Source organism: Mustela putorius, unplaced genomic scaffold, assembly GCF_011764305.1.
Source record: "Mustela putorius furo isolate JIRA1106 unplaced genomic scaffold, ASM1176430v1.1 tig00000785_pilon_pilon_pilon, whole genome shotgun sequence".
Lineage (NCBI taxonomy): Eukaryota > Metazoa > Chordata > Mammalia > Carnivora > Mustelidae > Mustela > Mustela putorius.
In genome coordinates this window covers 504,133-521,160 of record NW_025421480.1, presented here as the reverse complement: position 1 = coordinate 521,160, position 17,028 = coordinate 504,133, and the positions used below count along the sequence as shown (strand labels likewise).

Here is a 17,028-nt window from a genome sequence, read left to right as displayed (position 1 = left end):
AGAAGAAAGAGAAATTAAGGAGTCAATCCCATTTACAATTGCACCCAAAACCATAAGATACCTAGGAATAAACCTAACCAAAGAGGCACAGAATCTATACTCAGAAAACTATAAAGTACTCATGAAAGAAATTGAGGAAGACACAAAGAAATGGAAAAATGTTCCATGCTCCTGGATTGGAAGAATAAATATTGTGAAAATGTCTATGCTACCTAAAGCAATCTACATATTTAATGCAATTCCTATCAAAGTAACATCCATCTTTTTCAAAGAAATGGAACAAATAATTCTAAAATTTATATGGAACCAGAAAAGACCTCGAATAGCCAAAGGGATATTGAAAAAGAAAGCCAACATTGGTGGCATCACAATTCCGGACTTCAAGCTCTATTACAACGCTGTCATCATCAAGACAGCATGGTACTGGCACAAAAACAGACACATAGATCAATGGAACAGAATGGAGAGCCCAGAAATAGACCCTCAACTCTATGGCCAACTAATCTTCGACAATGCAGGAAAGAATGTCCAATGGAAAAAAGACAGCCTCTTCAATAAATGGTGCTGGGAAAATTGGACAGCCACATGCAGAAAAATGAAATTGGACCATTTCCTTACACCACACACAAAAATAGACTCAAAATGGATGAAGAACCTCAATGTGAGAAAGGAATCCATCAAAATCCTTGAGGAGAACACAGGCAGCAACCTCTTCGACCTCAGCCGCAGCAACATCTTCCTAGGAACAACGCCAAAGGCAAGGGAAGCAAGGGCAAAAATGAACTATTGGGATTTCATCAAGATCAAAAGCTTTTGCACAGCAAAGGAAACAGTTAACAAAATCAAAAGACAACTGACAGAATGGGAGAAGATATTTGCAAAAACGACATATCAGATAAAGGACTAGTGTCCCAAAGCTATAAAGAACTTAGCAAACTCAACACCCAAAGAACAAATAATCCAATCAAGAAATGGGCAGAGGATATGAACAGACATTTCTGCAAAGAAGACATCCAGATGGCCAACAGACACATGAAAAAAAGTGCTCCATATCACTCGGCATCAGGGAAATACAAATCAAAACCACAATGAGCTATCAACTCACACCAGTCAGAATGGCTAAAATCAACAAGTCAGGAAATGACAGATGCTGGCGAGGATGCGGAGAAAGGGGAGCCCTCCTACACTGTTGGTGGGAATGCAAGCTGGTGCAACCTCTCTGGAAAACAGCATGGAGGTTCCTCAAAATGCTGAAAATAGAACTGCCCTATGACCCAGCAATTGCACTATTGGGTATTTACCCTAAAGATACAAATGTAGTGATCCAAAGGGGCACGTGCACCCAAATGTTTATAGCAGCAATGTCCACAATAGCCAAACTATGGAAAGAACCTAGATGTCCATCAACAGATGAATGGATCAAGAAGATGTGGTATATATACACAATGGAATACTATGCAGCCATCAAAAGAAATGAAATCTTGCCATTTGCGACAACATGGATGGAACTAGAGCATATCATGCTTAGCGAAATAAGTCAAGCAGAGAAAGACAACTATCATATGATGTCCCTGATATGAGGAAGTGGTGATGCAACATGGGGGCTTAATTGGGTAGGAGAAGAATCAATGAAACAAGATGGGATTGGGAGGGAGACAAACCATAAGTGACTCTTAATCTCACAAAACAAACTGAGGGTTTCTGGGGGGAGGGGGTTTGGGAGAAGGGGGTGGGATTATGGGCATTGGGGAGGGTATGTGCTTTGGTGAGTGCTGTGAAGTGTTTAAACCTGGTGATACACAGACCTGTACCCCTGGGGATAAAAATATATGTTTATAAAAAATAAAAAATTATAAAAAAAAAAAGTCAGACTGAAATGCTTGATGTAATCAGGACTCTGACACTACAAGGAAACCATAGGAGTTAAGCCACTGTCCTTCCTGGGTATTAATTTTTAGCTAATTGAAGAAAGAAGTATTGTTTCTATAAGTCTTTGTGAATCTGTTTTGTGAATTAAATCCTACTCAATTAAAAAAAAAAAAACCACTGGGCTGAACGTATTGAGTGCAGAAAACATCCTCTAAGTAAATTACAGTGTTAAGGGTGCAAAATAAATAAGTATGACATAATCTCTACACCAGAAGGAAGAAAGAAAAATAATAATCCATACATACTGATATAAAAAAATGCCAATGCACCAATTTAGTTAACTGGACAAAAGTGATGAACAGGTAACCCAGCAAACAGGGAACATACACATGGGGAATATTCACCCATACTTTTGATTGAAGAGATGCAACTTAAAGCAGCAATTTAAAAAAAAAGCTTTTCTTTTTTAATAACCTACCAGAAAATTTGAATTCTAATACCCTGTAATGGCAAGGGTATGGTGAAACTGGAACTTTCATGCATAGCCAGTGTAAGTGTATCAGTATCCTTTTGAAAAGCAATTTCAAAACATGTATCAAAGACTATGAAAATGTTCATACCAGCTGACCCAACACTTGTCGGTTCTCTATTATAAGGAAATTATTTCAGGTACGGAAAAGCTATTTGAGAAAGTAGGGAAAATAAATATGATTGGATCCCTACCAGGTGCCAGGCTTCTTGTCTGTCTTATTTCTTTTAATTCACTCAATAACTTCAGTAGATATATACTCTTTTATTCATTTATAGACAAGGAAAATTAGGCTCTGCACAGTTGGGGCCTCTGTCCAAGGTCACACAGCTTGTAAGATACAGAGTCAGTCTTTGATCTCAGACGGTCCCCTTCCAAAGCCACTCTCGGCAGCAGTGGCTGCTTTCCTGGGGCAACGGGCTGCTTCCTCCTCATAGAGCAGAAGAGCTTGGAGTCCACCCTTCTGCAGGATGTCTGAGCACCGACATGATGAACCGATTTATTGTAGTTCTCAGAAGTTATATGTATGGGAGCTCCTTGTACTAATCTGGAAGTTTTCATTCTTGTTTGAAATTACATCAAATTAAAAAGTTATTTAAAAGGTAATTTCCAAAAAAGCAATTGGAAAAATCCTTCAAAAGATATGTTAACAAGGAAAATAGGATAATAGAGAAAAATGGTTGTTAGACTGTCAGGTGAAAAAAAATAGCAGTCTATAAGCTTTAATATACAATATTACTATAATTGTATACAAAAATGCAAAATCCAGTGGTTGATGTAAAAAGTGGAAGGAAATACAATAAAATGTGAATGTCTTGGGATGCTCAAACTAATAGACACTTATTTTTTTCCACCTTTATTTTCTAAGTTTTCTAGAGTAAGGATTATTCATTTTTGCCAAGATATTTCAGTGATATCACTTCTCATTGCTTTTTCTTGAGTTTTTCTTTTTACTTTATGGATTTACTTTTTTTTTTTTTTAACTGACATTGACCCTTCTTTCAGTAAGCACCTGTTGAGAGGCCAGACAGGTTTTATTTTTATATATCCAAACTATGTTTATTTTCTCCTCATTGAAGAAAAATCATTTAGATAACATGGTTGGAATGAGATGGCTATTTTTTTTTTTTGAGATGGCTATTTAATGTAGTTCCATATCTAGTGTTGCAAATGAGAGCTTATTGTTTGATTTTCTCTCATATCTCTGTAGATAAATTGTCTTTCCTCTCAGTTAGAAATTTTTTTCTTTACTTTTTACTGGTCTGAAGTTTAACTACAAAATGCCGAGAGAGAATTTATTTCTATTTCTCTTATTTGGAATTTGGTGTTTACTTCAAATCTGGGGACTCCTCTGTTTTTAATTAAGGCTGAAAATTTCCCAACAAATATTACTTTAAACATAGCTTCTCCATATTTTCTTTATTCTCTACTTCCAGAAGTCTTATTATTGAATCATCAAAACCTACCCTTTATTTCTCCTAACTTCTCTTTCAAATTTGTTCCATGACATTCCTGGGCAATATTCAGAGGATCTCCTGAGTATTATGTTCCATTGTACTAATTTTCTTTTATACCCTCATGTCAGAGATTCATTCATTGTTTTGATATTTGTTCTATTATATTTTTGATTTCAAAAATTCAATTTCCTTTTTTTAAGGTTATTAATTTATTTGACAGACAGAGATCACAAGTAGGCAAAGAGGCAGGCAGCGAGAGAGGGGGAAGCAAGCTCCCTTCTGAGCAGAGTGCCTGATGCGGGGCTCGATCCTAGGACCCTGAGATCACGACCTGAGCCAAAGGCAGAGGCTTAACACACTGAGCCACCCAGGTGCCTCAATTTCCTTCTTTTTAATATCCATCTTTAATATATTATTTCAAAATCATTTTAAATTGCTTTATTATATTCATTTAGTCGAGAGTGAATTCATCACAAATACTGAATACACTGACTGATGTTGACTATTGAATATTAGTTTCTGTAACACGCTTTAGAATTTTAGTTTGTAAGCTCATCTTAGACGGAAGTCAGTCTCTTAATTCTCACAGTGAGCTTAGCTCTCGTCCTTTGTCATGTATGGGGTCCTTTATGTTCTTTATACCTCATAGGAGTCAAATTTCTTTGAGGCTGTTTCTAGTCCCAGAGTCTGGCAGGCCTGTGCTTTCTTCCTGATTGTTGTTTTGCTTCTTATTATTTATCAGCAAATATATCTAACATTTGTTAAAATGTATTTATATATATGTAACATATGTAATACATAAATAATATAAATAAATACTGTATAGATATATAAAATATATAATATATTTAGAGTTTTAACATTGTTTTACTGCTTTAAGAGCAGCTGTACCTTTTAAATGTATACACACAGAAATCTACTGTTGCTAAGTCTTCGAAGCAGAGGAGTGAGACTTTAAACTTACACCTTGACTGGAAATGCACTTACTATTTCTTCTTTTCTTTTAGTTTCTAATTATGAGACCCAAAAAATACATGAAGGTTCAGAACATATTGTATTCACTTATGTACCACTGGTAAGAGAAAACATGCTAATTTTTTGTTTATTGCCTCAAGTCTTTCATTTTTAAAAATGTAAACTATTTCAGATGATGTTAAAATCCCTCCATCCTTCCCTGCTCTTGCAAAGTAACAATTATTTTACACATGATGCTTCTGTTTCCTGTATATTTAAGAAACATGTAACAGGTGTTCCTATATGTAAACATATATTTCCCTGTATGTTTAACAAAGATATCCCAGTGTGTTCCCATTTAAAAAATTTTGAATGGATGAATTATTCCATATAAATACAAAACTCTATTTTATTGTGACTTAAGTTTTGAGATTCAATAGCATATGGGAGTTTCATAGCACGTATTTCCCTATTTCAGAACTGGTAGGTTGTTTTCACTTTTAATACTTTGTTGGTATTAAAAATGGAGCTAAGACAATCATCCCTGGGCATGTGTCCTTGCACTTAGGTGTGTGAGCTTCTGTAGGATGGACTTCAAGAAGTACACTTGCCAAGTCAATACTTGAATGTTTAACTTGAATGTTGCAATGATTCGACAAAGTAGTTGTACTATAGTAGAATCCCAAACCTGTGTGGGGTTCCCAGTTCACATCTTTGCCTTCATTGGTGTTATCAGATATTACATTTTGCCTTTCTGGTGGGCATTAAACATTATCTACTTATTTTTAGTTGGAATTGTTCTGATTCCCGGTTAGGCTGAGCATCTGTTAGGTTTTTTCATCTGTTTAATAGCTAGTTGAGTTTCTTTTTCTGGAGAATTATTTTTTCATGCCCTGTACTCATTTTCCTGTTAAATTTTTATCTTTTAACTTTATATTTGCTACTTATATATTCTTCATAAACATAACAAATTCTTTTATTTATTTATTTATTTGACAGAGAGGGAGAGAGAGATCGCAAGTGGACAGAGCAGCAGGCAGAGAGAGAAGGAAAAGCAGGCTTCCTGTTAAGCAGAGAGCCCGACGCAGGGCTCCATCCCAGGATCCTGGGGTCACGACCTGAGCCAAAGGCAGAGGCTCAACCCACTGAGTCACCTAGGCACCCAGACACAACAAATTCTTTGTCAGTGTTATAGTCTATAGTGTCTCATAATGAAATATAGTTCTTTCTTTTTGGGCACATGGAAAATGGAATTTCCTGGCCTCCTTGGAATTGGGTAGAACCATCCAACTAGTTCTGCTAAATGAATTCTGAATAGAAGTGGTGTGGATCACTTCTAGGTTAGAGCATTTACTTAACAACCAGTATAAACTTCCAGAACTTTCTTTCCATCCAGCATGGTTCATGGCAACAGTCAAGATGTTGGTGCTCCTATAACTAGGATCTCTGGGTAATTGCAGTGCGTAGCATTCCCTGTTGACTAGCAGTGCCCACGCGACATGGCCAAGATATACACCTGCATTGTTTTAAGGCACTGGACCTGTTGGAGCACTGGACCTGTCATTCTGTCATAACCTAGACTATCCTAATGTACAGGATTCATTATACATGTTACAAATTACTTTTCTCCATCTGTATCACACTTAATGTTTTAATTTTAATGTAATCAGATTTATCAATTTTTTCTTTATGATTTTTGCCTTTTAAAATTGTGTTTTGTAAATTCTTTTCTCTTCCAAGTCATAATCTCTTCTAAAAAGTTTTAAAGATTTCATGTTTTGGAATTTATTTTTGTGTATTATATAAAATAAGATTAATTTAATTTTAATTTTATACATAGATGATCAATTTTATAACTTGCATTGATGGAATTGCTTAACCTTCCCCCACTGCTTTATAAGCCTGCCTTGATCCATATCAACTTTCCTTAAATTCTTGGACATGTCTCCCAGCCACTCCACCCTCCATTTGTCAACTTTATACCATTACCACACAGTCTTTGACAATCTCTGCTTTTGACTGAAAATGTTTTATTTTGCTTTTATTTGTGTATATTTAGCTATTATATAAGATTTTAGTTTGGCAGTCATTTTCCATCAGCACTTTAAGAATTTTGCATTTTCTTTCAACTTCTATTGTTGCTATGGAAGCACTTTAATTGCTATTGCTTTGTAGATAATCTGTCTTTTCTATCTGGTTGCTTCAAGGATTTGGTCTTTGTCTGTGGTGTTCTGCAAATTCACAACAGCAGGTACAGGTATGACTTATTTTTATTCATTTGTTGAAAGTTATTGTGAAGCTTAGATGTGAGAATTCAATATATTCATTGATTCCAGAATATTTTGAAACACTTTCTCCATTCTTTTTTTCTTCTATCACTGCAATGAAATAAATGCTACACCTTCTCATTCTATCTTCCATGTCTCTCAATTTCCTATATGTACATGTATTTTTTGTGTGTCATTAATTATCAATCTGTGCTACATTTTAGAAGTATTCTTATTTCTCATGCTACTCATTTCTCTTCAGATACCTCTTGTCTGTTGTTTAAACTGTTCATTGAGTTTTAAATTTCAATAACTTAAAATTTTTTTTCTTGAATTTTTTCAGTTGTCAGTTTCTTTTCATGCTTTACTTATTTATTTGACTTTTACTTATTTTTGTATACTTATAGCATAGTCATTTTAATTAGCAATAATCACACCTCAGCTAAACCTCATTGGCTATGATACTGCCACTGCACAAAGCTTAGCATAGTCATTCTATAAGTCATATTATTGTCTAGTTATCTCAAGTTCTCAGGGATTCCAAGCTTGCTGTTTGCCATATTTGCTATTTTTCACTCACACCAGACTGTTTCTTTCGGTGTTCTGTAATTTTTAATAGGAGTGCATCCTTAAATAGGATGGGTATTTTTTTTCCTCCTAAGAATCCTTTGTACCTGTGGATGGAATTCCCGAGTCACTTGCATCTGTCAAGTGACCCAGGAGTATTACTAGCCATCGATCAATTTTACTATTATTTTCTAGGGCTAGAGTTTTCTAGATCACGTAACATACAATTTTAAATCTCAAACACCTGCCAGAAAAAGTAACATATTTACAAATTATCAGGAGAGACTTCCTTGCCATGTCTGTATATCTATGGTAATTTTTTTCTATTCTATCCTTTAATTAAAGATGCAAGCCTTTTTAAGCTCTGGATCTGTTCAGATGGTCTTTGTTTTAATTCCCTGTTTTATATGGTTCCAAGGCATCAGCATCCATCTCTGTAAGGATGATAGAAATTATGTCCCTGGTATAATTAGGGGCACACACCATACACATTCTACCATTTTTCCTTTCCCCAGTGGTTTTCAGTCTTCCTTCTGATTCTGGCAACTGTGGATTTTCCATTCTCAGCTATGACTTCAAGAGAACATTTGAATGCTTGAAATATGCCATATTTTATCTAGGCGTTCTACGTTTTTGCATTTGATAGGTTTACAGATCATACTGTCCATCAATTTCCTAGAACTATAATTACTCAATATTTTAAAATCATATGTCTTAAGATAGAGAAGAAGAGAAATTCCATTTTGTGTTTATTATAAAACAAAGCAAAAGAATCATACTTCCCTGGACTACTTGCATCTGACCATATTTATCTTTCATAAAAGTCAACCAGATATAGCTAAGCTACTTCATTTCCTAGTGTTAAAAGAATTTCCAGAGCTTTGATTTTACCAGTATGAAGATACTTTTCAGAATATCAAATAGTCACTGAATCTCATTCTATGTTATACCCTAAGATTGCTTAGATTGAATTTTAAGACCTCCCACTTAGAAGTTACATAATCTTAGACAAATAACTTAGTAGAGTATGGGAACAAAAATCGTATCTATCCCAAAACATTGTTCAAAGAGATAAATGAAAAACTAAAGTAAAAAACTGAAGTCCAGTACCTGGTCATAGAAATCACTGAGTAAAAGATTTACTCAAATTTTTTTTACTCAAATTTTTTACTCAAATTTACTCAAAAAAATTACTACTGCTAGTAGTAATTAATAATAACACCAACAATAATAATAACAATAATAATGTGGAAAGTAGTATTTGGTCCCCAAATTCCAGATGGTCCTGAAGAACCAACTACATTTGCTTCAAAAAAACAGTTCGTTTATGACACCAAATTTTCTACACATTTTTATAGAAATCCTGGCTGTCATAGTGAGGAATAAGATTAAAGTGCTTGCTTTAGCATCCTTTTTAAAGCTAAGTTAAAGCCTTAAATTATTACATATGTGACTCCAAATTTTTCTTTTTATTGTTTAAGTTAATTCACATTAGGGATAAGCAGTGAGAATGGCACCTGGCACTGAGCATGTGTCCGTTTCCCTCTCGTTATTATTACTTGTATTGGCACAAATCTAAGTCTGTATTTTCAATTCGGTATATAGAAGGAAGTTAGTAAATATATTTGAGCTACTCAAAACTAATCACTATTTGATTATTTGATCATACAGAAGGCCTTTCATGAAGAAATTAGGTCAGTCCTCCAGAGAATGGTCACCACATTTTCTTGGCCACACTATACACAGCACACTTGGGAACTGTTCACATGAAAGCCTTGGCGAGTAGCTTTGTCTTAGTGGTCTGGAGCTGATTCTGAGATTGGAAAGATTATAAACCAGTATAGTATATGCCAGGCACTCAGCATAAGTCAGCAAATGTACCTACTATTCCAGAAGGCGAGATCAAAAATCTTGGCCAGTAATCCATATTGACTTTTACATTTTATCTCATGGATGAAATTGATTTCAGTAGATTTTCATCTCAAAATACTTTGTAAAGTCCCCACTTTTATCTCACATATTCTGGTGCAACTAGAATACCTCTTTGCCAATTCTTTGCAATACGGAGTTCTAGATAACCTTTTTGAAGGGCAAAATGAAAACTTAATTGAGTGTCATATCCAAAACTAGATCTCATCATTTTTGGGGAAAAAGCAGCTAGAAGAATGCTGTGTACAATATGCAACTCAGATCCACTATAAATTTTGGAAATCCTTCCTGCCTGGAGTCTGGAAAAAACCCATTACCTGAAAATTTTAAGTATTTTTTCTGCCTCCTGGAAAGGGACTTGACTTAAAGTTTGAGGCAACGTATCCCTTTGACCTGAGATAACTTTCCCAAAAAAGATTTACTTAAGGAAATGAAGAGCAAATACCTTTCCCGGAATGGACATGTTTGAATCAATATAATTTCCAGGCATTAAGCTGATTCTCACCACAATGAAAAAGTTAAAATGAATGGAATCAATGCATTTCTGGAAGTTGTTTCCTTTAGAGGAATATTTCTTTCCTAGGTATGATTACACTGCTTGGCCTCAGACTCACGACTGCGTGTTTATGTCACTGAATCGCCTTTCCTCCATTGCTGGCCATGAGTCATCACGCCTAAAACAAATTACTAAAGGGATGACTTATACTTTATTACCAGTGAGCTGTCTGGCTTCCTGGAGGAACTTAGCATAAACAGCTGCTTCAACTATGTCGGCTAATGCAGAAAAAGATCCAAAGTATATGAGCCTGTAGTATAATCCTTATACCATTTAGCCCACCCTTTTGTTTCTTAACTTAACTTCCCTCAATTCTACTTTTTTCTTTTTTGGTTAAGATAACATCAGTTTCTGTAACCTCAGAAGTGATAGCAATTTGCCATGCCATGTCTCAAAGAGGTGTGATTCCAGGACTCAGAATCTTTTTGTCTTGTGGCTCTGCTATCTTTAACATGTGGCTCCCAAGTTACCATGTTCACCTACATCAAGCTGTGCAGAAAAAAAAAAAAAAATCATGGAGGTTGAAGCACAAGAAATTTTATTGCCAGGCACAGAATGAGTGTACATTATTACCACTCAGAATCCACGGGTTCAAAGCCAGTTCTAAGACATAGATTTGGCAGAGCCTAACAAGCAGACTCTAACCACCTGCCCAAGAAGAAAAGTAAATGGGTTTGGCAAAGAGTTGGCCAGTGTAAAATCACACTGTCTTTACTTCTTTATCAACCAATTTTTTAAACTGGAAGTTTACAGTTTTTCATGGGAGGCTATGGTTCTCATTTCTAGCTTCCTGCAGCCTCACAGAAGTAGAGGATTTTCATATTCTAGAAGTCAGAGGAGTGAATGTGCCTACAGAGACACCTTACAGCTACATGGGCATTCTGGTCTTTACAGTCACCTGCTGCACATCAGGAGCAAAGACCGAAAATCAGAGAGAAGTGGAAGTGTGGTCCTCACCTTATGTGAGGGAGGAGTAAGGAAAGAAGTCGGAATGGGATTGCTAATGCCCGGCCTGGATTCGGCTGACCATCTCATGGGGTGTGTTCAAAGGCTATTCAACAGCAGGGCCAGTGGAATGATTACAAACAAAACTTCAGTCATCCCCAGACAGGCTGAGATGAGCACTTTTAATATTTCTAAGTTCATCAGAACTTTATTCTGGATCTCTTGGATATTGTTTTCCCCCTGTCAGCCTTCCTAACGATGCGGAGCTGGGAGCAGAGTGGCTTCCCACCAGCAGGGCTGAGCTTCCTGAGGCTGGGTCGTACAAGTTTCAGAGCGCGGCTCCGCTGGTAGAGCATCGTGGGGCTGGAGGTCTGGAAGGCCGTTCTAGCTGAGGGCTCACGAACTGCAGAGCCTGAAGCCATCCAGCTGGTGCTATCTGACGCTTGCTTTACACCTTCTGCAACTCTTTACGAAATGAAAGATGCAACAGACACTCCTCCTACAAAGGAGGCACCTGGAATTTTTACGCACATTAATAATGTCTAGAGACAGAGAGCCAGTATCTTAAATGACTGAGAGAGACTAATTTGTAGACTTGGGCAATAGCTTAATTCTTATCTTCTCAAATTTTTTTAGATTTTATTTATTTATTTGAGAGAGAAAGAGAAAGAGAGAACACGAGACGGGAGAAGGTCAGAGGGAGGAGCAGACTCCCCGCAGAGCTGGGAGCCTGATGTGGGACTCGATCCCAGGACTCCGGGATCGTGACCCCAGCTAAAAAGGCAGTTGCTTAACCGACTGAGCCACCCAGAAGCCCATTATCGTCTCAAATTTAACAAAACGCTCTGATAGGCTTTGCGGAAAGACAGGGAAGAAAGGGTGATGCATAGGTCACCTGGTTAACTTTAGGGGTGTGAGAGAGGAGATAAGAAGTCCCACATCTGTTCATCAAAGGATTCAAAGGTTCAGTTATGCAGGAGGAACGAGTTCCAGAAATCGAATGCACGGGTGATGACGGCAGTCCGTACTGTATCGTATGCTTGAAACTGGCTAAGAGTGGTCATAAGTGTTCTTGTTGTAAAAAAATCACAACTCTGTGAGGTGATGGTTGTTAATTAGCTTGACTGAGTCATCATAGCACAATGTATAAACCTCACATTGTGTATCTTAAATATATGTAATGTTTACGTGTCAATTATGTCTCAATAAAGCTAGAAAGGAGGAAATATATATACATTTAACTAAAACATATGGCATAACAGTATGCTGAGCCAGAAATATAGACGAGGGGTAGCGACAGTACAGAAGAGAAGTGGGTTCATTCCCATTGGGTGGTACGTAAGAGGGCTCTCAGAAGAAGTGCCGTGCGAGCTCAGTCTCGAAGGAGCACTGGCTTACGGCTGGTGGAGACGACGCAAGAAAGCTCATGGGAACAAACGCACAGAAATAAGCAAGGTCGTAGGTTTGGGGAGTAGAGAGTCATCTGATCCCGTGGAAGAGGTTCAGATGTGAGTCAGTGAATGTGTGCAGGCCTACCATGTGTCAGATACTTTCATGGGTACTTGAGATATATCCAGGAACAAAACAGATTAAATTAAGAAAACAAACAGTGGGATGCGTTCAGGGTGGGAGGAGCGTAAGCAGTGTGAGGGAATCGCGGAGATGAGTAAAATAATTGCAGCCGGTACAGAGAAGTCTAGAATCCTTCGCTACTAAGCCAAAGGGGCTGAATTCAGAATATAGATTTGGAAGTCCTTGCATGCACACACGCGAGAAACAAAAGCCCTGGGGTGAATCTCGCTCCATTGAGAGAGGAGAGCCCAGGAGGAGATTTTGGGGAAGGCCAATATTAAATGATGGGGAGGAGAGAGGGGGTTGGTGGAGCAGACTGAAAGGAATGGTTGTGACACAAGGGTCCCCAAAAGGAAGGGACAGCACCTGCCTTTTCACCACCAGAGAGCCCCAGTGTTCTAGCGTGATGCTCTCCACATCGGAGCGCCACTGTACGCATCACAGAAAGGAACCAGGAGGCAGCATTAGAGATCTCAGAGGGTAGAAAAACTTTGAAGAAGGAGCCAGAAAAATGTTCCCAAGTGTAAGTATGCCGGTTACGCCTTTCACTCCCTCCCCTGCAACCCGGCAAATCCATTACACACCCCTTCTCTGCCCAGCTCTGCAACCGCTAGAAAACTGACACCTACAAACCATATTACTTAAGCTTTTCTTGCCCACTGTTCAGCTGGGGTTAACCCACGGGAGACGCGAGCGGGGGACATGAGAGGGTAAGAGAAGAGAGAAGGGAGGAATTGCTTCTCCTCTCTCTCCTCCTGCTGGCCGGTGGCTCTGGCAGAGGCTGAGGGTCAGGGTTCCTATCAGACGGCCAGAGCGCCTGTTCATTTCCCATCATGCTCCTCTCCCTCACTGCTTCAGGCCTGGCTCCTGCTCTGGCCAGTCCCAGGCTCCCTCACCACCCAGGCTAGCTCCCTCAACCTCCCCACAGGGCTTCTTGACTTCACTAAAGTCCACTTCATTAAAATTAAACCCTCAGTGTGCGGCTTCCTGCTGTGACCACGGCTGAAGGAACAATTACACACTCTAAGAGACCATTCTGGATCCTGTAGCTGGTTAGAGAGGAAGTCTGGATCCGGGTAGGAGAAGTCGACTGGCCGAGAGTAGGTAGAAATGTCAAAGCTGTGAGCGGAGACTTTTTCTTTTGATTTACAGGAGGGTGAATGGCAGGAACAAAGAACGTGCTGTAAAGAAGAAAGAGCAAAGGAAGGCTTTTAAATGTGTTTTAGGATGAGAAATAATTTAGCCTATAAACATGGTCCGTGCAATGAGCCAGTCGAAAAGGAAAGAGGAGAAACTTCAGCCTCAAAGACGATAATTAATGGAGCACGACTCCAGAGGAACACTGGCTAAAACCTGTGAGAGAAAGGGGGGCTTATTCTGGGACAAGCAAGAAAACTGGAAAGTCGGGGGCAGAAAGGTGGGACTGGTCACAGTAAAAGAAGAGCGGAGAAGGGGCTGTGTTTCCCGCGCCGCACCTCATGAGTCATGTCTGCAAAGATGCTCTTAGGAGACTGCTCAGGATTTGAGAGAAATGAAAGAGGAGAGTGAGTCAGAATGTTGTGGAGTTTAGTTTTATCCTATACAATGGTATCGGGTAAGAGACGATGAAAGCTCTGCCTTCCTATCTTCAATCTGGCAACAGTGAGTAGGATGGATAAGAGAGAAAGGAAACCACCGTATCGGAAACGCGGAAACTGCAGTTGTCCAGAGCGAGCGTTAATGAGGGTCTGGCCTGGACGGAGAAGAGTCAGGCTGAATGAAGATGCTGCCGAAAGTCAACTCGTGCATTTAAACTGCTCTGTTGTTGACTCTGTAGAAGGCACGACAGAGATTTCACAGGCAGCAGAAAATATACGGTATACCCAGCATACAGCACGAGTTCACTGGGAAAGCACAGACACCAGGACAAAGACCCAAGGAAAGGACAGACCAGCAAACCAGGTGTTGCAGCCAGGTTTGAGTTGCTGCGTGCCTCCGAGGGTGCGGTGGTAACGGATTCTGGGTCACATATTGCCCCCATTAACATCTCAGCTTCCTTATCTGACCCATGAAGAAGTTAAAAAACTGATGGCCTCTCTGATTTCTAGATATCATTTTTGAATAAGAAAACCTAGGGCTCCTTGGGGCAATGACCATGGCTAGAGCGCGGGGGCAGGTAGAACAGAGGATGAACCTGGAGCGCCTGCAGCGGCACAGGGGGAGTGGCCGGCAAGCACACCGCGGGGGACGGGTCTGAGCTCCCAGAAGCCCACCTGAAGGTGCACACGATGGTTGAACTTGGAGCCACTTGATCAACGAAGCAAACTCTGACCTTGGGTTATAGCCCCAAATACAAAATAGATCTACATGAGAGCATTTTGATGAGATAAATGGTTCAATAAAAAATATAGGGGAGAAGAGTCAAATCTTTTTTACAGAAAAATTTCAGATATACGTAGATGTTCCCCCTCCCAAACATGAAGAACAGTTCCCCTTCCCACCCAGATGCTCCCTGAGATGGGTCTAGTCTTAGTGACTCAACTCCAGAACAGAACTGAATAGGGAAAGGAAAACAGTTACGTTCCCCGGGGAAGCCGGGCAACTTCGATGTTAACCAAGGGTTGGAAATTAATGTCACTATTATGTACTCACAATATAATTGCACTATCATGTACTCACAACATACTATGATAAGCACTTTGCCTCTATTCTCTCCCCCAAAACACCTAACTGCCGGCTACTGGTGAGAGAGACATCATACAAACTCGGAGGAGGACATTAAGGGAGCCCTCGCCGGTCCTCCTAAGGACTGTACCGGGTGTTAAACAAACAAAACAAAGGACTGACTGAAACTAAGGTAACATTGCGGGTCAACTGTACTTCAGTTAAAAAAAAAAAAAAAAAGAGGTTGGGGTCCCTGGGGGGCTCAGTCGGTTCAGCGTCTGCCTTCAGCTCAGGTCATGATCCCAGGGTCCTGGAATCGAGCCCCGTCAGGCTCCCTGCTCAGTGGGAAGCCTGCTTCTTCCTTTCTCTCTTCTCCTCCCCCTGCTCATTCTCGCTCTCTCTCTCACTTTCAAATAAATAAAATCTTTAAACAAGAGAGGCAAAGATTAAGAAACTCACAAATCAGAGGAGACTGGAGAGACATGACAACCAAAGGCAGTGTGCTGTTCTGGATCGAGGCCCGGAACAGAAAGAGGACCTTAATGGGAAAACGGATGAAATTCAAATAAAGTCTGGAGTTTAGTTAATTAAAAAAAAAAAAAAAAAACTGATGGTCTCTAAAGTCTCCTCCAGCTGGTAGCTATAAGAATAGCATTTATTATCTAATTGCTTCTTAACTGTGCTCATATCCCTTACTAAGTGCCAAGAACACACGAGGTAAGGGAGCCATTAAGGCAGGCTGGAAGGCTTTAATCAACTGGTTTTTTTTTCCCTCTTCTAACTTCCTGTAGTTGTATGTTTCAGTGATGTCATATGTGGTTAGCTCAAAACAATTTTTGAGGCAATAAAGCAGTGTTTTGGTGAAAGTCTCTTGTCCGTTACTTTCCCAAACCAGTGCTCACCCTGTGCCCTGATAAGGACAACCTCAAGTGACCCAGCAGGTTTCCATCCGCTCCAGCCCTGACTGATTTCCCGAGCCTGTGCCACCCGCCACCCAAGGCAGCCCTCTGTGAAGCCGTTGCTATGGAGATGGTCTCGGTGGCAAGACTACCTTTGGCTCATTTGATTTTCCTGGACAGTTTCTTTGCTTAAAAAAGTTTATGGAGCCCCAATGTGAAATCATGCTGGCGCTGATTCATGACATTTTCCTGAGACTTTATAATGTTTCTTTTTTCTAAATAAGCAATTTCAGGTCAGGTAAAAATGTGAGTAAATCATGCCTGGCTCTTGTTCCAGATGTATCAATTTCTGTCCATTCCCGTTTTTTCTCTTTCATGGCTTTGGGGCAATAAAAATAAGCAATGCCTCCACTCCGGAGCCCTTCTGAGGATGCCATATATAAACGGGGCACCGTGCAGGGAGCAGTGTTTCCCTGCCTTGGTCATTACCGACCTCAGCGTTTTCTCTGGCAATTATCTGAAACAGAGCAAGAACGTGGAGAAAAACGGTTTTTGGCACACTTACGACCCCTGGGAGGATCAAAGAGGCTGATGTGACAGTTCGTGGAATGGGGAGGAAGCAGAGCGTCCCCCACTGCCAACACTAACACAGCCCAACGCTGCGGAGTCAGGGGGAGCCCCGCTGCCAAGGGTCTGCCTGCATTTTCTCGGGGGAGCCAAGCTCAGAGCCAGCCTGGAAAATCATGGCTTTTATCAGGCAGACACTGTGGCTCTCTTTGTGGATGGCCGAAGTCTCCCTCACTGCTGGGAACGGCAACACGCGCGGTCTTCTCCGGAGAGA

General features: G+C 39.8%; 1 pseudogene; it reads right to left on the bottom strand.

The window, feature by feature from the left end:
* Positions 1–7,471: 7,471 nt before the first annotated feature.
* On the bottom strand, positions 7,472–7,558 carry LOC123393273 (annotated as a pseudogene).
* Positions 7,559–17,028: the final 9,470 nt, after the last annotated feature.